Consider the following 26,577-nt stretch of genomic DNA (forward strand, 5'->3'; position numbering starts at 1 on the left):
GACTGACCTCTGTCACAAGCTTACTTGGAATATTATTAGGAGTGCTTAAATTACACCATACGGTGCACTCTACAAACAGCTTACTTAACTGACACGCCTTGTAAAAGGGCTGGCTTCCTCTCCCAGCAGTGACATCAGTGCTTTAATGATTAAACTATTTTTAAGTTTTTAAGGAGCCACGTCCTTCCCCAAATGAACCTAATACATCCTTCTTCTTTCTAGATTTCTGACTTCTACTTGGCATAGTGGATGGCCTTTTAACAGAGTTCATGCTCATATACTATACCAAACGCATCAGTAAAATCTGATTGCAAATGTTACTGTTATGGTGGACTTTCATGTCAGGATCCATTGAGGTTTCTAGCGCTGCTTTATGGATGGCCATCAACCTATCACTGCACACAGAAATGTCTTGTGTTTTCATTTTATTTCAGTTTTTTAATTATTATTAAAAGCTACGTCCAACTGCTCCCTTATTCACAAGGGGTCTCTACAGCTCTGCATGCTGGATTTGGAAGATTTTTATGGTCGATGCCTTTCTTGATGCAAACCCTCAAGAGATTTGTGTTTCCTACCAGGACAGGACTGGGAAGCTTTTCCTTGTTAGACAAATGTGCAAACCACAACACTATTAATAATTTAAATTACAGCTAGAGATTGCTCAGCTTAGCTTAGTATATATACTGGCTCTGCACGATTCTTTCCAAAGGCAGCAGATCCTGGTAAGATGCTGCACCTTGCCAAGAAATAGTCCCAGTTACAGTTTTGTGATACCATGAATTGTCATTTTCACAATAAGGTTTTTAGTTGATTTCAGAAATCGCATGTGACATTTTAATCCGTGAGCTTTCGAGGTGCTGAGAGGTGGATTTTGTTACCTTCTGAGAGAGCCTGGCAAGCCGAAGCATGCTAACCAAACACCAGATATCCGTTCTTCAGTATAAAGAACGGATATCTGGTGTTTGCCTGTGAAGGTTGTATGACTGATGCTTTTCATCACCAGCTTATTTGTGTACTCATTCCTTTAGCTTGTGTAAATTGTAGAGAAATGCTTTCCTCTGAGGTTTTTCTGTCCTTCCGACCACAGAAGTCCATCAGTGGTAATACCTTCAACAAAGTTTCTGTAATTTCTTTGATTATTATCAAATGGATTTCCTTGCCATTTGATAATTTCCTTGCTCTACATCCTATTCTCAAAAAAGACATTTCTTTTTGTGAACCCACACAAAACGTCTGCCAACTTTGGAAGTGGAAGACCCAATCTCAAATAAAAGCCCTAGCCATTATCATCATTAATATAGAATCTTAAAATGGTACCCCATTTCACTGTGATGGTATTGGGGTATCTTAAGTTATGTGGCATGAGTAACTTGCCACGAAGGTCCCATTTATATTCTGTCTGCTGCCTTTAGGGGTTTCCACAATGGATCATCTGCCTACATCCTCCTCTGTCACACCAACCCACTGAATGTCCTTCATCTCTACATCCATGAGCATCCTCCGAGGTCTTCTTTTCCTCAAGCCTGGCAGCTCCATCTTTAACATCCTTTGCCCACTATATGCATTATCCCTCTTTTGTACAGGTCCAAACAATCTCATGCTTGCCACTTTAAAAAGATAAGTATATCAAAGGGAGGGCTCAGGTTGAGCTGGTGTGGAGACAGTCCTCTCCCTCCTGGTCACTCCCAACCAAAACTTTTTCTTTATCTTCAGCGCTGCCATTTTCCATTTCTGTTTTTTTGTAGGCGGCACCTTCTCCAAACCATACATCATAACGGTGTCACTACATTGTGTAAACCTCCCCTTAAACCACCCCAACACTCATCTCCACCATCCCCACCCAAGACTCTGGAAACAACTTGCTTATTTGCAAGAGGAAGACTCCCTTGGTGCTAATCTAGCCTACAGAATTTCAGATGTGCCATCCACTGAAAACATTTATATTGTTAATGAACTTTTGCACGAGTGAAATCCATAAACAGGAAAGGAAAAAGATATAGTTTACAAAGTTATATGAAGTTGTCTCCTCTACTTCTGAAATGCTTTACAGGGCTGTCTTCCTTCTCTCAATACAACCGGTCGCGGCAGATGGCCGCGCCTCCCTGAGCCTGGTTCTGCCAAAGGGTTCTTCTTGTTAAAAGGGAGTTTTTCTTTCCCACTGTAGCCAAAATGCTTTCACACAGGAGTCATATGATTGTTGTTTTTTTCTCTGTATGTATGATTGTAGGGTCTACCTTACAAAAGAAAGTGCCTTGAGGTGACTGTTTTTGTGATTTTGTGCTGTATAAATAAAACTGAATTGAAGTGAAAGAATGAAAAGTAAAAGACAAGCATCAGAAACATTTGATATGTTGTCTTTGTAATATTCTGATTTATGGAACATTATATTCTGAGCCTGCATTGTGTAACCTTTTCGTTTATCTGACTCAAACTAAGTTTAGCCTGAAAAGAGATAGACAAAATACATTTTCTTTACGAAACATTTTCTTTGCTACATGACTTTAAAAGTATGTTTTATAATGTCACCAGTTTTGGTGCTGTGGTTGATTAAAACACCACATGACAGTAAAATAGTATTACTTGCATGTTTTTTACTCAACACGACTTTTCTAGGCACAGTTTAATCTTGCAATGTGTCACAGTATTTAACAACCCAAAATAAACTTGGTTTGACCCAGAGGGATTTGAAAATATTCTAATGATGATGACTTTGTAATTTCCTTTCCCTTCTCCCAAATACTAGAAGGGAAAACTCCTAGTTGGTGTGAGGCCTACTAAAGTAAAATGCAGCATGACCTGGGAGAGTACTTTTCCTCATGTACTGCTGTACATAAGGAAAAAGTGGTAGAATGAGCTTATGACAGATGTATTGCCTTTGGCTCCGAGCCTGCAGCTTCCTACTATGTTGCCGTTTGGTAGTAATCACTCAGAAATAGTTGAACAACTTCCAGCAGAAATAGCTGGAGGAGTAGCTCCAAACCCTTCCATTTACATCAGTTTCAAGGACAGGGAGTAAAACAAAAAATTGGGGAAAATGTATCTATATCCTTTGAATTTCTTTTATGTGTGTACAACTGAACCAAAAAAAAAAAGAAGAGAGATTTTCCATTAAAAACATAGGCCTTAAGCATTGTGCAGCACTAAATACAGCTTGTCAGAAATATCAACATTGTGAAATATGAACATGGCAGAATTTAAATAAAGAAATAACTCCATAAATGGACAAAGGGTCAAAGAAGGTCGCCACCTTTCTGGTTAGTTTATGTGACTTGCATCAGAGAGGTCGAAGGCTGTTGTGTTCACATGATATACAAACTGGGACAAATTACTGTTTAGATCACGAAGCTTCAGCTTCAGTGGGTCCACATCAGATGATTCTTATGGGAAAAAAGACACTGGCATTGTGCACTACAGGCAACAGAAAGCATACTGGCCTTGCCACATGGCTCTATCCTTTAATATGTCAAAATAAATGTCATTATCAGTACTAGAAATCTTTCCGTTGCATTTTAGGGATTAATTAATGTGTTTCGGGATTAAATTCTGTATCAAATGCTTAATACAAACACTGCTGTTGCAAAAGTTAAGTGTAATTATTGTAACAAACAATTACACTTACAAAGTTGCTTCAGTTCATTGAGGTTTGTAGCCAAGGTTGTATACAAAGCTCTCTTAAGGTCCTGTGATGGGACTGAGGTTGAGGTACGGAGTTTGGCTGGAACATTAAAATATCTTGATTCCTTTCTTCTTTAGCTATGATTAGCTTGTAAAACCACCTTTAGCAGCAATAACTTGAAGCTATAATCTTTTGTATATGAACAGTACTCTTAAGGACCTACCATAGCATTTCAATCAATTCATTTTAAGCGGGTTGAAGTCTGAACTGGGCCATTGCAATGTCTTGACTCTTTTCAACCATTCTCTTGTACATTTGCAGTTGTGCTTGGAATCATTTTCCTGTTGCATGACTTAATTTGGGCTAAACTTAAGCTATTGAACAGATGGTTTTGTATTTGACTGTAGATCACTTTGCTACACAGATGAGTTCATGGACGACTCAATGACTGCATGCTTGACAATTTGTCATGGGGTGTTTGTGCTGATATGGTGTGCACCATGTTTCGGCAAATGTTGTGCCGTGCATTGTGGCAAACATCTCCATTGGTCTTGTATGCCCAAAGAACATTATTCTAGAAGTCTTGCATTTTGCTCAGGTGCAGGTTTGTAAGTTCCCTTCCAAACAAGTCATACTTATTGAATATTTTCCTAAATATGCTCTTGCAAACTTTGATTTGTAACATGTTAACTGAGCCCTGTAGATTGTAAGATGTAAATCTTGGGTTTTCTCCAGCAACAATTACAATTTCAATACCCAAATTTCACTTTGACTTTTTTAATACGTATGCCACCAGCATAGATTTGAAAATAAAACCACCCAAGTGTAGACTTAAGCCTTAATTCAAGAGCTTGACCAGAACATTCTGCTCTTGATCTTGACGAAGGCGGTCGCACTTTTCTCCTCTCCTCCTCTCCCTTAGCTTCCCTGCTTAGCCTCTTATGTCCTTGTCTAGTCTCTTGTTTTTTGTATTACTTTTCCCTGGAACATTCTCTCACAGTCTATTCTCTAAAACCTAAAAGAGGAATTATGGGTTGGATCAACTGGTCCCTAAATGCAATTGACACCCCTTTCTCAACGAGAAGTTTGGGCTTGGGTGAGCCTGAGTGCTGAAGATATCTACCTATTCGGAACCATGGTAACAGGGTTCTTGCTGATCGGAGCTGGCTTGGCCCTGACTTATCGAAGAATTAAGAAAGCGGAACCGACTGTTCAAACTAGAGATGGCACGATACCACTTTTTTATGTCCGATACCGATACCGATATCATAAATTTGGATATCTGCCGATACCGATATGAATCCGATATAGTGTTTCTTAATCAACAAAACTGTTTTTTTAAATATCTTGCTGCATTTTGTATAAGTTCATACTCAAGTTTAAAACAACAACTACACTAAAGCTATTCTGTTATACCTGTATGCAAAAAAAAATATTTCATAGTTCAGCAATACTGATCAATCTAATAAACTTAAACCTACACCATCCTCCCTATTCTGGTATTTTAAAGAGTACTTAGCATAAATATTAAGCAACCTAACTAATAGGGTTCCAACTCCCAGCAATAACAAAAATAAATAAATAAAAAATAGGGAACCACCCCTCACGCTCCACCTCATGATGCTTAATCGACGTAATCAACCTTAATTTGATGCAGTGTGAAAAAAAATGCACAGAAATCAATTATTTTTCAAGAAATATTAAATAGATTCAACATCTTTCTTCAACAAAATTGCAGACTGCACAGATGGTACCTTCCCAAAGGAAAAAGTACTATAGCTTACTAGGGTATATTAGACTTAATAGTTACTATATACAGTAATTGACTTCTATTCATTTTACATCAAATTAAAATTTTGGGTGTCAGATAATTATTTATTAAAAGCTAGACATTTTAAATGAGAATAAGAAAGAAAAGTATGTCTTTGTGCCCTCTTTCCCTGTTCATGCCCTATCGGCCCCCCTGGCTAAACTTTGCTAGATCCGCCCCTGCACAGTTACCAGCTGTCAGCTGCGTAGAAAAAGATCCTCGAGTAGAAAGTAATATTAATTAAATTCTAACAACAGCTGATCAAGCTTAAACGTGCTGCTGTTGTTTAGCCGCTGGTTTCCTCTTTCTGGTGCAAAGTGGGCCAAAAGCAAACAAGAGAGACGGACTCGCGACAGAAAAGCCGATCAGCTGATCATTAAGCAGTTTCATGATTGAAGTAGCAGCAAGAAGAGGCAGTCGCTCCATATATCGCTTGTTAAGCTTAACGCAGGAATGCTTTACAAACATTCAGAGATGGACTTACACACTTGCTTTACTTCTCTTGGGATAACTTTGTCGGAGATGAAATGCCGGGTTGCTAGCGAAGCTCCAAATGCTATCCAGACCACCAACAGGTCCCGCATGCCACAGCCGCTCTATCACGTGATGCATACTGCTCCGACGTGCTAACGTTCTGAGGTGAGTTACGGCGTGTTGCAAGTTTTGTGAGGTGCTTTCGTGATATTTAATGGATCGGATTACATTTTTTATTTTTCTCCGATATCCGATCCAGTAATTTAGGTCAGTATCGGACCGATACCGATACGTAATATCGGATCGGTCCATCTCTAGTTCAAACCCCCACAAGGCTGCCCGCTTTCTCTCGTGTTCAGGTTTGGTGTTTAGGTTTTAGTTTTCCCAGTGTAGTTTATGTCTAAGTTCGGTTTCTCGCCACACTCTCCTTTTGTTTTTTATCACTCGAGTTTTGTGTCAATAAAGCCCTCTCACTTCACTGCATATCCGCATCTTGGGTCCTTTGTTAAATTCACATGGTTTGCCCCGGCAACCCGTGACACAATTTGAGACTAAGGTAAGGGGAGTAAATATACACAGAAAAGGGTTAATAACAGTCTAACATGTACAATTTACAATTGAGATATAAAGTGACCTTGAAGTGGTTTAAAATGGCCAATGTAGCAGCTTTACAGTTTACAGCACGAGTGATTTAAAGTGACCTTGAGTTAAATAAAGTGACCAACATGAGCACTGTCATAGGGACATGTGTTGTTGCAATGTCCATGTATCCTAAAAATGAAAAAAAAGTTGCGTCACTAAAATGATGAAAGTGCAAAAGTGAAACAACAGGAGCGCTACTAACATGCTCACTGACATCTCTCAAAAAGCAATTCAGACTGCGGTCACAGTTTCCTTCCATTTGAATGAAATTATTTGCTGGTTGTGGAATTTTCCCAGTGATCCTTTAATTTTTAATAGGACTGCCTCCTGCAGCGAGAACCAGGTGCCACAGGTATTTCCAGTGCATAATATTGCAACTTAAAGTGATCTTGGTGTGGATCAACAGAAGAATGAACAACAGCATCAGAACTCAGGAAAGGAGACAGGATTGTCAAAGACCTGGTAGTTTGCTGGTGCGGCCAGAGATTCAATCATTTAACCCGGGGATGCCTTTGCTCAGGGTGTCGCAACCTCATGACATATAGTTCACATTTAAGATTTGAAATGTTCTCAAAGAATCCCCTTTTAATAAGGATATAAAGTTTTATATGCATAAAGTTCTATATAACTGAAGTTTACTCATATTTCACTTGTGTTAGCTTATCAGTGAAAGGATTACAGTAACTTGGAAATCCCCTCGAACAAAGGGAACCTTCTTTTGCCAACTTGTCCCCATTTCCCAAAGGGTATCGTTGTAATATTCACTATACCTAAAAGCAGTTTGGAGAGTCCTGCCATGAATAAATAAATAAATGAGACTTGCTGATCAGCCGATATAACCACCAAGTTTCAATCTGAATTACAAAGAAGCTTTGGAAAAAGAAAGAGAAAGACAACCTTTGTTATGTAACAAATTTAGTTTTGTACAAACCTCTGCATATAACCACGGCGCCTGCCTGGACGTCAAGCAAAACATCTAGTCTGGACCAGTTTTAGCTGTCATCATTTTCACACTAATTCAGGCATCATATCCCGAAGCAGGGGCAGTCCAGAACAGATGAGTTACATAACAGAATCGGTTTTGTATTTATGGCTGTACCAGCATGTATTAATATTTATGTGGAAGCGTTGCATACCTAGGAATCATCTTTATTTCCAGAGTTACCACAGTTAAGTTACACTGATAAAGTCAAGGTATATCTATAAAACATCAAAGCAAATAATAATATGACTTGTCATAGTAATTAATTAACAGTGTGTGAATGTGTGTGTGAATGGGTGGATGACTGGTTGTGTAAAGTGCTTTGGGGTCCTTAGGGACTAGTAAAGCGCTATACAAATACAGGCCATTTACCATTTACCATTTGTCATAGTAATTAGTCCATTTTTTCCTTTTTTAATAGAGAGTAAGCTGTTTGGCAGTCAAAAGATGGATGTAGTGACATGCTACAATGTCACCCACTGGTTCCTGCGTCACTGTTCACTATCTTGGTGAAATACAATGTGCCAAGAGAGCGCCAGGTGTGAACTGTAAAAGGCCATGCTCAGTGAGCAAACCCTGAACTCCTTTTTGAAACATATTATGACCAGTTGGCTATATTGTCTATTGAGTATGACCTGATATGGGAGATTGACCCTAAAAAGTCATTACGAAAGTGTTCACAGTTTTTGTGTCAGGTTGACTTTTCAGACCAATCTTCTATGCTGTCTATATTAGAGATGTACCGATCCGATATTACGTATCGGTATCGGTCTGATACTGACCCAAATTACTGGATCGGATATCGGTGAGAAATAAAAAATGTAATCCGATCCATTAAATATCAAAAAAGCACCTCACAAAACTTGCTACACTGCGTAACTCGGCTCATAACCGTAGCACTTTGCAGCAGTATGCATCACGTGATAGAGCGGCTGTGTGTATTTGTAGCCTCACCAGCATTTCATCTCCGAGGAAGTTATCCCAGACAGAAGTAAAGCAAGTGTGTAAGTTCATCTCTGAATGTTTATAAAGCGTTCCCATGTTAAGCTTAACAACAGATATATGGAGCGACTGCCTCTCTCTCTCCCTCTCCTGCTGCTACTTCAATCGTGAAACTGCTTAATGATCAGCTGATCGGCTTTTCTGTTGTGAGGTCTCTCTTGTTTGTTTTTGGCCCACTTCGCTCCAGAAAGAGGAAACCAGTGGCTGAACAACAGCAGCACGTTTAAGCTTGATAAGCTGTTGTTAGAATTTATTTAATATTACTTTCTACACCAGGATCTTTTTCTACGTAGCTGACAGCTGGTAACTGTGCAGGGGCGGATCTAGCAAAGTTTAGCCAGGGGGGCCGATAGGGCATTAACAGGGAAAAAGGGGCACAAAGACATACTTTTCTTTCTTAGTCTCATTTAAAATGTCTAGCTTTTAATAATTAATTATCTGACTCTTACACCCAAAGTTTTAATCTGATGTAAAATGTATAGAAGTCCATTACTGTATATAGTAACTGTTAAGTCTAATATACCCTAGTAAGCTGTAGTACTTTTTCCTTTGGGAAAGTACCATCTGTGAATTCTGCAATTCTGTTGAAGAAAGATGTTGAATCTATTTAATTATTCTTGAAAAATAATTTATTTCTGTGCATTTTCCCCCCTGCATCAAATTAAATTTGATTACATCGATTAAGCATCATGAGGTGGAGGGTGGTTCCCTATTTTGTTTTGCTGGGATTTTGCAACCCTATTAGTTAGGTTGCTTTATATTTCTGCTAAGTACTCTTTAAAATACCAGAATAGGGAGGATGGAGTAGGTTTAAGTTTATTAGATTGATCAGTGTTGCTGAACTATGAAATATTTTGGGTGCAGTGTATTTTTTACATACAGGTATAACAGAATAGCTTTAGTGTTGTTATTTATTTAAACTTGAGTATAAACTTATACAAAATGCAGCAAGATATTAAAAAAACGTTTTATTGATTTAAAAAACACACTATATAGGATTCATATCGGTATCGGCAGATATCCAAATTTATGATATCGGTATCGGTATCGGACATAAAAAAGTGGTATCATGCCATCTCTAGTCTATAGTGCCAGTTCTTCAGTCGTGGATGTTAATGCTGCTGCCCAGGTTCACAGTGAAATGTCTTGTATCCAAAAACATCTAATTAGCCTGTCACATGGCCTGTGAATCAAAAGTGTCTGACTTAATCAGTTGCTTTCCTCCAAATAACGCCAGAAGAGGCTACTTTTGGCAGGACATTTTTTTTAACTATGATTTCATTTTATCTGGACTCCTTTCCACATTGTGTTGTACAAAGTATATATAGAACATAACAGAACAGCAGTAATTTATGCTATCTTACCTTGCTTACTCTTTGCACAAGGTATCAGGTGTGTGCCCATTGATCAAACAAAATCTGTGAATGACTGTTGTTGATCTACAACTGGGTTGCCAAAACTGAAACAAATACAACAGATTATAAATTTCACACAATACCAGCATTTATCTACTGGTATGAAAAGTGAATGAACTTTTTCTTGATTTCTAATAACAACCATAGGCGTAAATTCCATGTTAAATCAGGTTTCAAATCCAGGAAAGCATGGGACATAGATCTTATTGTTGTTGTAGTACTGTACAAAATGATCAAAAGGATATTGTGAAAATGGATTTTAGTTCAACCACTCCTTTTTGCTACATGGTAAGGTTATGCCAGATCTGGATGATTGTCCTGGATCAACTAATGTCGGTCCAGGTTTAACACTGCAAGGGACCAATCACATTTTTATGATGTCATAATTTTGCAATGTGAAAAAACCCCCAAACAAACCAAAACACACCAAAACAACAATAAAAAACATACAAAAAATAAAAAACATGTTGATGTCCTGCAGGAAATAAATTAAAAAAGGGGGAGTTAGTGTCAGGGTTAGGGTTGGGAGTTAGAATGTGATAGTGGTTAGGTGTAGGGTTACAAGGACTATGGTAGTGGGGTTAAGCTTACCGATTGTAATTAACTATAAGCTATTTTTTTTTTAGTATTTTTTAAATTTTATTTTAGAATGCAGCTTCACTTTCAATGATGTTCATGAGATGTGAATTTGCTAGCCCCAAATTTTCAGCACACACTGAATGCCAATGAAAATAGCAAGAAGTGGATGTCTAAGCTTCTTTTTTACTGGAATCAGAGGTTAAGCCATGTGCTAGGGAGCAGATTACTGTGTTTAAGTATTACAATTCAAATTGCCATTGTAAGACTGAACATGTAGAGAAATACAAGAACTCAACCTTTGCTAGCAAAGCTGCAAAAAGCAGCGCAGGCTTTTTATTTAGGGTTACACATCCATCCATGGAGCGATCAAGAGCAGCTTTATGATTTGTCACATTTACATTTAAAAAACCCAGTAAACTCTCTGATGGGGAGTTTATCAAGCGGAATTTGGTGGACTTTTCTCCGCTAATAGACCTTGTGAAAAGGAGAAGCATTGAGAATGTACCCCTTTTCAGGCAAAATGTAAAATAATTGCCCAAAATGGGTTATGGTTAATTATAAAGACTGGTGACTTAAAAACTTCAGCAACTACTTTTGCTGTTTCATATATTGTTGGTGAGACTTTTGTGCATTCTAATTTCTTTATAGTTCATATTTAATACTACAAACTCCTTTTGTATCACCATCTATCATTATTTTAATCATAGGGAACAACAGTCCTTATGGTCCAGACGCTTTGACGTCATCCTCGGGAGGCTTCCACTAAGACAAATGCTAGAGGATATTGCTGTGACGTGCAGACCACTTTATGAATGGACGTCCGTTGTTCAGTGGATGAAAAGGCCTCATACTCTGCATGTCAATTTTCAAAGAGATCTGATGTGAAACCCACCCACACCCACTTAACCTCCCCTGTTTTGTCTTGTAATAGTTTTCCCCTTCCCAGTTTTTTAAATTTTACTTCAGAGTAGTGAGAGCCCCTGTTACTCCAATTAGGGATAAGAGGGGGCTGTGTGTGGTGACGCTGATGGCTGGGGCTTCCCTGATGATGCTATAGGAGGATTACTGGCCTGCTGTGCCACCTCTCTGCTAGATTATAACCTTTGGATTATGTCTCTATTTACCCAGAGGGGAGAAAAAACAGATATCACTTCAACCCCATGTGACACAGTTGAATGAAAACTAGACTGTAATGTATGACTGTCATGTCAGTTAAGAGAAAGTTTTATTTATACATATCTTGTTTGGGATATTCAGAATTTCCAAGTCAGCATTTAAATTGTGTTGCATTTGCATGTAACACTGGCAGAACATGCAAATAATAATACTAAGAAGTTATGCATGTTTCACAAGGCTCTTGTGAAATTGAGACATGACTGGCCTTATAAACATGAAAAAGGACTCGTGTCAGTTTGTGGTCTAAACCAATCAGGTTAACACAATGCCAAGGAGGAAAGAATTCAGCAGTTGTCTAAGAGAAGTATTTGTCTCTGCCCATCAAAGGAAGGATTATATGGCCATTGACAAATAGTTTGAAGTCCATCATTGTACAGTGAGAAAGATTAGTCACAGGTGGAAGACAGTTCCCAATCTTCTTGCCTGAACAGCACAATCACCTCAACGTCAGGCAATGCTCCAAAAAATTGCAAAAAACCCCAGGAGCTGCATCTCAGACTCTAAAGCCCTCTGTAACTATATTAAAAGCTGAAATTCATGAGCGCATATGTAGGAAAAGACTGAACAAGTACAGCTTGTTTTTAAGAGTTGCTAAGAGAAAGTCATGGCAGCAGAACAAATTTTGCAAAGTTGGGTCTGAATGAACCACTCGACTTCTAAAACCACGTCCTATGGACAGACAAGACTAGTGTAGAGATGTCTGGCCATAGTGCATCGCAGCACAACTCATTCTAACTGTCAAGTATGGGGGTGCAGGGGTGACGATTTGGGCTTGTTTTGCAGCCACAGCAACAAGGCAACTGCATTTATGGATCTGACCACAAACCTTCCCTCCCTACAGGACATCTACACCAGGAAATTTTGGTCCAGAGCAGCTCAGATACTGAAGGACCCGTCCCACCCCAGCAATTAACTGTTCCAACTTCTGCAATCAGGCAGAAGGTTCCACACCATCCGGGCAAAAACAGAGAGGCTGAATAGGAGCCTCTATCCTCAGGCCACTGGGTACTAAAGGACAATCTTGGATGAAGTGATGATGATATCCCCCCCCCCACCTGTCGTTCTGGTTCCCCTTTGCTGTAGCATTTGTGTTGTATCTTGTCAATCTCTAGCTGTGAGAACAGTTCCTTTACCAGTCAAAAGTTTGAACGCACACTCTCATTTAATGTTTTTCTTTATTTTTGCCACTTTCTACATTGTAGATACATATTGAAGACATCAAATATATAAAGCAAGATATATGGAATTATGGGAATTATGTAGCAAAGAAAAAATGTTAAAAAACTCAAAAATATGTCTGATATTTTAGATTCCTCAAAGTAGCAACCCTTTGCTTTGTTGACAGGGTTCATTTGGAGAATTTCTTGTCTTTTTAATGGGGCTGTGTTGCGCAGAAGTCAGGTTGGTACACAGCTGATGACTCCGCCTCAGAAATAAGGGTTCCAGTAGCAGACACATCTCTACATCAACTGTTCAGAGGAGACAGCACAAATCATGCCTTTATGGTCAAATAGCTGCTAAGAAACCACAACTAAGGAAAAGCAACAAGCAGAAGAGATTTGTTTAGACTGGTGGAAATTGGTTCTTTGGTCTGATGAGTTCAAATTTGAGATCTTTGGTTCCACCTGCCATTGTCTTTGTGTGGTGAACGGATGGTCTCTACATGCATGGTTCCCACTGTGAAGCATGGAGTGTGGGGATGGTTTGCTGGTGACACTGCTGGGGATTTATTCAAAATTGAAGGCACACTGAACAAGCATGGCTTCCACAGGATCCTGCAGCGATGTGCCATCTCATCCGGCTTGAGTTTAGTTGGACCATCATTTATTTTCCAACAGGACAATGACCCCAAAACACACCTCCAGGCTGTATAAGGGTTATTTGACCAAGAAGGAGAGTGATGGAGTTCTGTACCAGATGGCCTGGCCTCCACAGTCACCTGACCTAAACCCAGTCGAGGTGGTTTGGGATGAGATGGACCACAGAGTGAAGGCAAAAGGGCCAACAAGTGCTCAGCAACTCTGGGAACTCTTTCAAGAGTGTTGCAAAACCATTTCAGGTGATGACCTCATGATCATCGAGGTCATCGAGAGAATGCCAAGAGTGTGCAAAGCAGTAATCAAAGGGCTATTTTGAAGACTCTAAAATATAAAACATGTTTTGAGTTATTTCACACTTTTCTGTTTACTACATAATTCTATGTGTTCATTCATAGTTTTGATGCCTTCAGTGAGAATTTACAATGTAAAAAGCTGCAAAGAAATAAAGAAAAAAACATTAAATTAGAAGGTGTGTCCAAACCTTTGACTGATAGCGTGTTTGTGTGTGTTTGTGAAGTGAGCACATGTGTGTCTGCATCTGTGTGTATAATCTGTCCATGTTGTTAGAGCAACAGTCTCTGGTGGATTAGTGTGTAAGCGTCATGCATATACGTCATGCATGTTAAGAGTGGGATGATGAGAGCCATTATGGGACAGTGTCTCCCTCGCAGTCTCTGTTTCTTTCTCCCAAAATGTTAAGACATTTCTTTCAGTGTAAAAATCACGATTCTTACAATGAAAGAAAAAAACCATCATTACTTCATAATCTTAGCTCTGTTTTGTACTAAAGTTGCTATCACTGGCACTGGATTTGTTTTCCTCTGGTGGTGAGACAGTCCATGAAATTTTAATTTTATGCTTGTCAGATGCCGGCAAAGATAATACAATGAAAGCCTTGTGGGCAAAAGATTTGACAGGTAATGACAGATGGCAAGATCTCCTTAGATTAGACATTTTTTGAAACATAAAGCATATTTCCCAGATTATTCGAGCTTTTATGTCATTGTCACCACAAAGGATTACATAGACAACCCCCAGTAAATGACATCAGACAAAAAATCATGTTAAATGACTTTTGGTGTTTGGACCGGAGGCCTGTTTGGTATCTGCTATGACGGATCTTCATCCAGAACTGCATCTGCTCCTAGCTATCATAAATGAAGAGATGAACTGGAAGAGTTGAGTGTACTTAGGTCTTGTTAAAAAATAACGAAAACATTCTGACATTCAGTGAAAACACCTGCTTGCTGTAAAACACAGTCACGTGAGGGGAATGGAGGATCATCTTTGCTACAGAGATTACACAGATATCAGGGAAACAGGTCAAAAGCAACAACTTTAAGACGTAGTATGAGTTCTTCCTGGCAGCTGCTTGCAATTTCAGGGCATTCCAGATTTTACTCTGAAATAAAGATAATCAATGCTATTAGTACATTTTCTTTCTTTCCTTCGTTTGGTTTTGTATGTGATAAGGATTATAGACTGTAAATAAAGATATCCACAGTAAAATCACTTTTAAGTTCCTGATATGTTGGTTATTAGAGCCAAACGTGAACATCTTTGGATGAGACGATGTTGGGTTTTGTTACTTAAACAAAAGTAATGTCTTTTATTACTTATTACTTTTAATAATTTGCTTTCCAGAGAAAGTAATGCATTGTACTACTCATCACATTACTTTTGCGTTACTCCATGACATGAGTTCAAGTACACTGTGGTAGAATTATCACTGTCCATTCTATCTGCCCTTAAGCTGCACAGTGGAAGTGATTCACACATGATGCACTGCTTTGAAGCTGATTGGTGGCTTGCATAGATTTCATGCTTCAGTTGTCTTGGTAATGGTGTATTTACTTGCAGGTCATATGTCTAACAGTGGAATCCTATGCCACTGATAGTCAAGTGACCATCAGTGGCTGATAGTCACTTCATTTTCTCACCGCAAGGTTGAGAAAAGTTGATGTCGGGAAACTGCTACCTCGTGCTGACAGCGGTGATTTTGCCTGAGTTTCTGACTTCCTGTGGTCTCTGGTTGCCACCTTGTTGCAAGTTGCTTCCATTGTGAACTTAGGCTACAGTCCCACACACTGATAGAAATCCCTATATGAATGAGAACATACATGAATCTTTCTTTTAGTGTTTCCCTTCACTCACCAAAAAGATTCTCTGCCAAGCCTCATGTCAAATAATTTGATTGCACTGGTATTTCCAGACCAGAATTTTTTCTGGTCTCTGTTTTAATGTTTTTTCTTTATTTTTATGACTGATTTTTAATGCCAAGGTAATGTAAATGGGCTTTTGGTGTGTCCGCAGCCTAAGGACAGTGCTATGGCCTTCGCGTGTTTCTGAAAGACACTTCTAATTGCAACTTTGATTGTGTAACACTTGGTGCATTATAGCCAGGCAAACCTTCCACATACATCAATATAATTTACGTTAGTTCATGAAGCACAGATACGACACATGAAACAACACTTTTGTGTTCATGTGATACTTAGATGGATGTTTAGCTTTTGAGCATTAATCAGTTTTTAGGGTTTGACAATGTGTAGCATTCAGCTGAAAAAGACAAAGCGAGGCCTGAACACAAGAAGTGAACGCAGGTCACTTAATTTTCTGATGATCTCACTGACTAAGGGGTGTCTGTTTTTTAAACTAAACTACTGTATATGCCTTCTTTGAAGAAGGTGATCGAGATTACATAACATTACAGTAGTCTTTTTTTAATCCATTATGCCACAGACTTAAAGGCCTCGTGTGATGTCTACAAACACTGTTGCTTCTTAGACTACAGTTCAGTTGTGACTGTTATGAAATTCTGTTTTGACACCTGCGGTCAAACCGGGTTGCTCCTCACGAGGTTCACTAATGGTCAAAAACAGAGTCTTATTGTAGCAGATCAACAGTATACTTGTCTGTTGTTTATATCCATCTTTGAACACAGTTAAGCTTTTATGTACAGTTAGGTCAATAAGTATTTCAACAATGATACTTCACGTAATTTTGCCTCTGTACACCACCATATTGGATTTTAAAATCATCTAATCAATATGTGATTGGAGTGCAGACTTTCAGCTTTTGTTCAAGAGGTTCAGTAAAAGTATTGGACAAACCATTTATAAAGCATGATCTGATGTTTCTGTGTTATTCCTACATCATTATAAAAATGCTGGGCCAATATTTGCTTGCCAAACAGGATCAACACCGAAACTGACCAATCATGAATGATTATTCAGTTGGCATTAGCCAAGAAGTTAGTGAATGATATTAAAAACTACCACTAACAAACTAACACGAGTAACCTAAATTTGGCTAGCAACAAGCCTGACTTGATAATATATTTGTTATACTGGATCAATTCCAAAAGGTGGATTTTGTTCATCTGGACGTAACGTTTCCAGTGGGCGAAACATTTTGTCACTCATCCAAGTGACTTCTTCAGTCTCAGCTGACTGCAGGTTTCCCCAAACTTATAAACAGTAAACTTGCACAATAACTAAATTGCTGCGATTGCAGCCATTCCCCAACTCTCTGTGAATGGTACACATGGTCTTTGATCAGTGATCTTTGATGTGGTTGCTGATCAGTGGTCCTGACAACTGACTATGGCTATGATATCACAACATGACTGGCCAGTTGCAATGTTGATCCTGAGCCAACATTATTATGATGATGCAGGAACAACATAAATGCATTTTTACACATAATCTCTAAATTTCAGACGCTGAGGTACCTGAGCAAGCTAACCCGATTTTAAATGTAAGTATTCATTTTAGTACTTAGATGAACATTTTTGCATTCAATTACTGCTTGAAGTCTAAAACCCATGGCCTTTACCAAATGGTACATTTCACCCCTTGAGATGCTCAGCCAGGCCTCTACTGCTTTATTACTTTACTTTGCTACCTTCAGTTGCTGCTTGTTTGTGGGCCTTTCTGTGCTCAGATTTGCTTTCAGTAAGCATGCTCTTTTGGGTTGGACCTGACCACTGAAGTACATCCTACTTCATCGCCTTGACAAGCTCTAGGGTTGCTTTTGCGGTATGCTTTGGTTCATTATCCATTTTAAGTGTGAAGCACTGTCTGATCAGTTTTGCAGCATTTTACTGAATCTGAGCAGAGTTTCATCTTTCCAAACAATTTCTTCCAGATATGGGCAGGCTCTTTTAGATGTTTAATAGCTAAGCTGGCCTTCTTGTTCTTGAACGTGACCAGTAGTTTGCATCCTGCTGTAAAGATGTCTCCTGGTTGTAGAAAACGACACTCTAGTGTTCTTATCTTGGTGAAGCTGTTTTCTTTAACCATTAGGAACTAATAGCGTTGCTAAACTGACTACTGCATTCATTCATTTTTAGAAATGTACCAGACTGTACATTTCCACATACATGGTATACCAAATGCATGTTCAGCATTCGGAATAATCTCCAAAGCATTTATGAACATAATTTGTCATGAAATAAAGAGGTAAAAGAGGAAACAGGGGTAACATAGAATTTGATGTCAACATTACTTTTAACAACAGTCTGTACACGTCTAGGAATTGATTTTGGGGGAGATTGTGGGTCCATTCTGGTCTGAAATAGGGTAGTCAACGGTCCTGGGACTTCTTTTTCATATTTTTCATCTCATAACCAAATGATTTCAGTTGATGAAATTCTGGAGGTTCAGCACCCGGATGCTTTTAACACACAGCCAGGTTGCTATTTCAGGCCTTCCATGAAAAAGACAATCTGCATGGGAGCATATGCTGCTCTAAAGTCTATATATACCATTAAACATTGATGCTGTCTTTACACAACTGCAATTTGCCAAATCTACAGGCAGTGATGCAGAATAATGCCTGATTTTAATGCAGTCATCTCTTACTCAGGATCATGGGGATCCAATAATGATTTTTGACTTTGTCCCGTGTGCACAGAGATTTTGCCAGTTCTCCGAATCATTTGATGGTCTAATGTAATGTAGATAATGAGATGTTAAAAGTCTTCACAATATTATGATGGAGAACATTTTTCTTAAATTGTTCCACCATTTGGATTCTTTGGTTTTATGTTTTTTTTTTGTGGCATTTTTGCAAATTGAATCTGAGCAGAGCCGTGTTTACTTTTGAGAAACTCTGTCTCTCTAAAATGGTCTTTTTATAACCAATCAAATGATCATCTTTTATTCCAATTAAGCAAATTAGCTGCAAAATATTCCCTCAGCTGTTTTGTTTTAGTACCACTTCCTTTTTCAGCTTTTGGTTGTTCCCATCTTAACTTTGAGACATGCTGTTGCCATTAAATTCAAAATGAACTAATATTTGATGTGTTTTTTATGTTGTACTATGAATAACATATGGGTTTATGAGGTTTATAAGACATTAAATTTTAGTTTTATTTCCATTTTAAACAACATTCCAACTTAAAAAATGTAATCATAAGAAATAGCAAATTTTGAATGTTGTGCAGTTATGAAGTGAACCTTAGAGCACCTCTGCAGGGAAAGACATTTCATTCTGATTCAGTTAAGCACACTGCTTCGCTCTATACGCGTGCATGAAAGAGATTCACTATTGAAGTTTTGATTACATAACAGGAACTGGACTAGCTAGAGGCTCTGAAAAATAAAATCTTAGGCTTCTTTTATTGCTAAGATGTCAAAGAACAATGAGACATTTGGTATCAGCAATTTAAGACCAAACTAATTTTGACACAACACAAAAGAGCTTCACAAAAACTCCTCAGAAGTGCTGTTAAGTGGTTTGCATGCAATTTTAGGAAGCTTGAAGTCACCGGATCTTCTATCGTGACAAACTGAATATTGTATGTGCTGGTATTTAGGGGAATTTAGAGAGTTTACTTTTGTGAGTTTGTATAATGATACCGTTGTAATAGTGGTTGTGAAGGTCTTTGTTCTTCGTGCTCGGAAGAGTAAGGAAAACAGGCAAGAACTTAAAGATCTGAGGTTAGACTATTACTGTAACATGGATTTGGAGTTTGGTCGAAAAGCATCCAGTATCCAACCATGTGGACTGAGACACACATTTTCTCCCACTGGCCAGGGACTGAGTTCCAGTTGTGATATCACTAGTTTGTCTCTCTTTCCCTCTATCTAAATAAAGAAAACTGATTTTGGAGAAAGATCTTACTGTAAGATTATATTACTCCTCTCTCAAATATGGTGTCTAAATTTGGCTTCATTTTGTAATTGTGTTTTAATGACAGTGCCAAATGTAAAGTGTGGTTCTGGAGAGCTGGAATGAGAAAATAGGCCCAACCCTTGTGCTGCCTTTGGATATTATAATGAAAAAAAAAGGCTAATAAAAAGTTAGCTTCAAATATTTTACTGCTAATATTCATGCTAAATGTGATGCATCAGTTTAGCATGAGGTGATGAAAGAATGCTTTCTACTTTCACTTTCAAAAAACTTTAAAAAAACTTGTGCAACCATGCTGATACACTGTGTATATATATATATATATATATATATATATTGTACATTGTTTTCCAAAAAAAGGAAAAATACAAAAATAAAACAAACCAAAAAGTTTTGTGAGGCCTGATGGAAATGCATGTTGCCTCTGTAATGATTTAGTCTTCTATTATTATTGGACAAAGTACAAAAAATGGAAAAATAAGTATTTTCCTTACAAAATTGGGAGCAAGTTTAGATAATGTACGACTTAAACACTGTATCACAAATACACAGAGGGTAACAATATGTTGCATGTATTTTAGAAATATTATATTATTATATATTATATGTAGAAATACAGTTACTAAGGTATTATATTGTGGTATTCTGACATGTATAATTAACCAAACAGCTGGAAAATCCCCCCCCCCCCCCCCCCAAAAAAGAAGCTGTAAACATGAGGAGTAAACTTAATTGTTCACCCAGAAGCAGGTGAGGTAAAAAACCTAATAGAGCCTTTACTGGCAGTAAAAACCAAAGTCGAAGAACAGACAGGACACAGCTGGGGTAATACACAGGTGACGGTAATCAAGAGAGTCACAGAGAAAAAGTAAAGCAAATGAGAAATACCAGTCAAGCAGTCCAAGCATGGCCAAGGATGGTTGTGCTGGCTGGGCCAGGGTTACATGCAGCGAATGTGGCAGCTGTTTTCCTAATTTCCTAAGGCTTCTGTGGCTTAAAAACTTGGGTACACCTTAACATCTGGGTTCCAGCTCAGGCACAGGAACACAATTTTCGGTGTGTTTTCAGGTGTTTGAAAAAGTTAAGTTGCTTTGCGGTGCAGATACAACTTTGCAACACTCTTTAAATATGATTTCTTCTTGGTTAAAGTCACTTTTACTGTTTACTTTCTGATGTGCCAAACATTTGAATTTGGTTGTATATCTGTCTGTCTGTCGCTGGAGAGATTATATCTCTCGGCTGGCCTGGGAACGCCTTGGTATTCCCCCGGATAAGCTGGAGGAGGTGGCTGGGGAGAGGGAGGTCTGGGCCTCTTTGCTTAGGCTGCTGCCCCCGCGACCCGGCCCCGGATAAAGCGGATGAAGATGGATGGATGGATGGATCTGTCTTATAATTTAGTGTTACTTGTTAAAGCTGTGCAGTGCAGGGAACAGGTGTGACTGGCCCATGGAGATTAGTGAGTGCTTGATCACGATCTATAATTATGGGAAGCCAAAATCGTAATCAAGATTAAAATTTGATTAATTATGTAGCCCTTCTTCATCTCTCTCTGCTGAGTTCACTATGGAAATGATGTACTGTTTTGAATGTGAAAACCAAAGCAAAGTGTGAGATAAAGAAGGCAGGCAAGACAAAAAACAAAAACAGCCCTTACTGACAATCCAAAAAAACCAAAAACAAACTGGGCACAAAACTGAAACCAAGCTGGCAGCAACTTAATTTTTCTTTTCAAATGAAAAAAGTGGTCCGAATCTTTGTATTTCACTGATAGCACAACAGCAGCAAGCTTGGCACTGTTGCACACAGAAATCAGTGCTCCATTGGCATTTGCTTAGAAACTGCAGAAGAACTCCATCCCATCTACATGGGAAAGAATTTAAGAGCTATTCCCAGGCACATCATTGATTTTCCCATGTGTCAAAGTTTTGATACTCACAACTGGCAGGGGCAGGGTGACCGCATCCAAATAAACTGACAGAGCTTCAAGATTTGACTTGGAAAGAAAAAAAACTGTATGTGTGTATACTACAATTTTTTAGCATATATATATATATATATATATATATATATATATATATATATATATATATATATATATATATATATATATATACTTTTTGTATCAAAGTCATGTTTTTGTGGATTCCAAATGATTTTCTTCAACAGTGAGAAGACTAATTTTAGCTGTTGGTGACATAACTTATTCCTAAATGTAGTATGCCTCTCCTGGGAGTGAGTTTGCCATTTTCTCCAATAAAGCTTTTCCCTTGGAGCCTTCTGTCTTATGTATGCTTTACAGAATATTATTATGTGCAAGTTGAAGTGAATATTATGTGTGCATTCTAGAGATTAATGTAAATGAAACAATTCATTCAATAGTTTTGATTAATTAAAAGTACTGCCACAGACCACTAGATGACTATTAAAAGAAACGGCAGATTTATAGGTTACACATGAGAGCAAAATTCTCAGCAGCTACCGCAAAAAGGATCAGGTTCCAGTTCTGGACCACAGTAGCCCCAACAATGTTTGGCTGCTAACACGAGTGGTAATAGTGTTGAAAGTGCTGGAAGTTTCTGGATGGGAAGCAGTGGAGGGATCGTAACATGTCAAGTTAGTGTTCTTGTGGCTTTCAGACATTAATGTGAACTTCCTGATCCTTATCTGACTCATTGAAATTCTTTATCGATCAGCCCAGTTTTTAGAATTATGGTCATATTCAGTGTGTGTAAACTCATTTCCCTCCTCCCTTTTTAAACAGCCTCCATCATCTTTAGCTGACTGTTTTATGCTAGGGTGGCCTTACTCTATTTTTTACCTTAAACAAAGCTGGATTGTTCCCCGACTTTTAACACACTTTATAATAAAAGTAAGATTTTATGATAGTGATGTTGGAAAGGATCAGCCAATATTTAGTTCCAGCCCTTCTTTTTACTTTGAAGAAACAAAAAACACACAGCAGCAATAACAATTCCTTCAGGGATCTAAGCTAATGTTTGTTCTGCCCTGAAAGGTCAAAAACCTAATACCTATCTGAAATCATGTCAAAGAGCAGAACTTTTGTGCAGTCCCCTTGATGGCCCAATCAAGAGTCTGTCTGTCGCAAAAAGTTTTTCTTGTTGCCATATTCTTACCGTAAAGGAAAATTATGTTTTGGCATTTGTCTTCAAATCAAATTGTCTCTCTGTCATCATGTGGCGTGCAAAAGCACTTGGTTTGATGATGAAAAACAAGCAGATTTATTTAATCATGAAAGCTTAACTGCTCACACCAGGAGAAGCAGATATTTTTAGTGAAACCAAAAACTCATGGGACTTGAAACAGAGAAATGTAGCCACTTTCACACAGCTGATTGAGAAAGAGTTGAAAGATGAACGTGTAAAACTTAATGTATATAAAAAAAACCCTCCAATTCTACGAAGTGGGAGCCATAATCACTGTAGTTCTCTCTCTCTATTCATCATTTCTCCATCAGACAGAGTTTTGACATTGCTGTCTGCCAGCTGCCTCAACGCCTCTCCATCATCTTCCTCTTCCTTCATTATGTCCCTGCCCTCACATGCTGTCACTTCCCTTTCTTCCCCCGCTTCGTTCACTCTTCAGTCTTGATGGTCCACTCAGGGGACTTTTAAACTGTAGTATGTAGAATGTGCATTTCTGTATTCATCATCAAAATGAATCATAATGACAGATACATTTTTGGAATGGACTGTTCTTCACTATTAGCCCTTTTCCACTAGTATCTACTCAGCTTGGCTCAACTTAGTTTTGGATGTTTTCCATTACAGTCAAGTACCACATAATGTGCATGGGGTTCTTATAGCAATGTGGCAAGAAGTCCAGGTCATCTGCTAATCACAAGGTTGGTGGTTCATCCCTGGCTGCTCCAGTCTGGATGCCTAATATCCTTGGGCAGCTACTAAGCCCAAGCTGCTCTCTGATGCATCGACCAGAGTATGAATTTGTCTAAATGGTAGATAGAAAGTAGTTCTGCATTGAAAAAGCTCTTGTATGAATGAGTAATGTTGTACAAAGCACTTTTAAAGAATCTGTTGATTTACCATTTGCTTTTTTTTTTTTTTTTTTGGTCCAGCCATTTACCTCATTGCCAGCTTTCAAAAATGGTGGTTTTGATTTTCATGAACAAGATGCTCTGACTTGTCGAGTGACACCACTCAGTGGCATGCAGTCTATTGATGTCACATTTTCAGATCACTTGGAACCTCTAAGCTGCGCGCGTGCGCAATTGCGCACTGCTGGCACGGTCTCTGTGCACAGAAGATCTGCGTTGCGCACAAAAAAAATCTAACCTGAATTGAAATTAAAATTAATACTTTAACAATTCTGTTTTGCACTGTTAGTCAGTAAGTGACTGGCTGCTCCCATATGGGATTAGAACAATGCCACCTTATCCCATAGTCCAGCCAATGATGCGATTCACATTCATATATATGCAGCTAATCAACGTGGTTGACAGGCTATGACAGCGTCCTTATGTGCAGACACCGCTGTTTTAGCTAGCAAAGCGGCGTGGCTGATGTGGAGTGAAGCCACGTTAATGACAACGTGTACAACCATTGGAGATGTGAGCAGGACAGACGGAACAATTGACGGGAAAAGTGTGGACTTTATACCAGTTTTTAAATTGTGTTGATAGGCCACGTAAAACCAGAGTTATGATAAAAATATATGCAATGTTTGGTTTTCTTCCTGAATACTATCGTTGTTTATATTTACTGTGGGAAGAAACGGTAAAAACTGCGTTTTATAAGGAAAGCGCTCGAAAGCCTGTGAGCAAAAACAACGCCAAAAAACCCCACCCTTTCCTATTGGTGGAAAAATGTACCATGTCGACCAATCAAAAAATGATATGACAACAGTTGTTTAGGAAGGGGGAAGTTTTAGGAGTGTTTTGAGATGTGAGAGATTTGCGACGTTTAGCGCAAATCTTGTGTAGTTAGTGTGTAGTGTAGTCAATAGTTTTGTTGTGTGTGCCAGAACAATGAGGCGACTGCTGAATGTTACAGGTGTTACAGCAGCGATACATTAGTCATTATATACGGTATTTTGCAGACAGAGAGTTACAGACTCTCTCCCAGACCACAGACTCATACTCATAATACAAGTCAACTTTATAAAAAAAAAAGAAAGTTGTGTTTTCAAAATTGGAGTTCAAGTTAATTTTACTTCCAATAGTGTTAATATACTACACAGGTCATGAACAATATTTTTTCATTGTAAGTGGGCTAAAGCAGTTAATTAAAAGTAGTCTAACATAAATGCTGTAATTTGATTATTTTAATAAACCATGTAACCTGGATGGATTCGATGCTGGCGTGACCACAGTGCACATGTCTAATGTTGCTCACAGTGGTCCAAGTGTCCGCTCAGGGAGTTTGTGTGTTCGCTCAGACACATGAAAAATTAGAGGGAACATTGCTTGGAACCCCACCTAATGGAAAACTTGAAAACCAGAGTTCAGCCGAGCTGGAACTAGAGGAAAAGGGCTGTGTGCACTCTTGGGGGAATGTTATCCGACTAATATTGTGGCTTACTTGGCAACACTCTGGCAGTATCTGGTCACTAGCGAAAAATATTAACTGATCAATTTGGAGGTGGATGCTTCTGGTTATGGCTAGGTGAAATCATACACAATGAGGGTGTGGCACAAATTTTTTTGGTTGCTAGCAATGTGCATGCAGTTTGCAAGCAAAACACTGGCTCAGTAACCACTCAGTAGTTATGAAACTTAAAGTAACTTAAACCAACAATTGTCAAAAGGATCAGCTTTTATTTTTAGGGTGAAAAGTCTCAGTTTCTGGCTTGTGTAAGACAACACCAAAGCTAAAAAGAGAGTGAATGTTAGACAATGTTAAGAGTTTAGGAAACATTATGATGCCAATAGCATTTCCCTAACCTAAGGAAGTAGAAAAATACCTAAAAATGTTAATCAGCCATAAAAAGTTATTCCTCAGCTGTCTTAGGAGGAGATTCTTGAAAACCAATGAAAACAGATGGAGATTTCTTCCAAGATTTCTTTGGGAAAAAACAGATATGCAAGTGTTATAACCCCCTAAGCAGCAAAGACGTTATCTGGCACTGGGTGTAGCAAAGAAAAAAAACTATTTACCACCAGATAGTTAATGTCAGTAGAAGTAGTATTTATTTTACCATTGAGGAAAACCAACCAATTGCAAGACAAAAATAAACACAGGGAAGCTTTAAGCTTTGGGCTCTCCAAGGCCAAAACAAATAAAATATCCCCTTCTAGCTTAAAAGGAGTGCTAGCTACAAGAAAAACAGTAGAATTGTTGAGCGGTCTGTCTAACCACAAAATATTAGAAAAAGTGCTGGAACAAAAATGACAGGGAACCCCCACCAGCTTCCACTGTGACCCGATACACTTGCCTTTGTAAATGTACACATTTAGCCACTTAGAAGTCATACCAAGCTGCACAAGGTTGTACAGTCACAGGCAGGATCAATGCAGATCAAGGCCCAGAGAACAAAAGGCATGACATGTTCAGATGGCTGATGAGCTGCAACACATCTCAGCTGCGGGAATAAGGAAAACCTGAAACAATGGAGGAGAAAGAGCTCTATCTACACATGAAGAGAGCCCCTAGAGGTCACTGACCATGACAGTAAAGTTGACAGCTTTTACATTGCAACTCTATTGAGTATTTTTCTCTTTCTTTTAATTGACAATGCTGAAAGAGAAGGTTACATGAATAAAAAAATGAGATTGTGATGTGTCTGCCTCCATCTGTGGTCAACTGAAAATCAGTTGTCTTTAAAAAGCAATTTGAAAACCATTATCACAATAGCGTCCTTTAAGCTGCGAGGCATGTGAGCTGAGAATATGCATTATGCGTTAAGACCTTTTTTAATTCCATCAGCTGCTAACCGAAAAGACACATTTC

The sequence above is a fragment of the Simochromis diagramma genome, unplaced genomic scaffold (genome assembly GCF_900408965.1).
Source record: "Simochromis diagramma unplaced genomic scaffold, fSimDia1.1 OVJJ01000371.1, whole genome shotgun sequence".
Taxonomy (NCBI): domain Eukaryota; kingdom Metazoa; phylum Chordata; class Actinopteri; order Cichliformes; family Cichlidae; genus Simochromis; species Simochromis diagramma.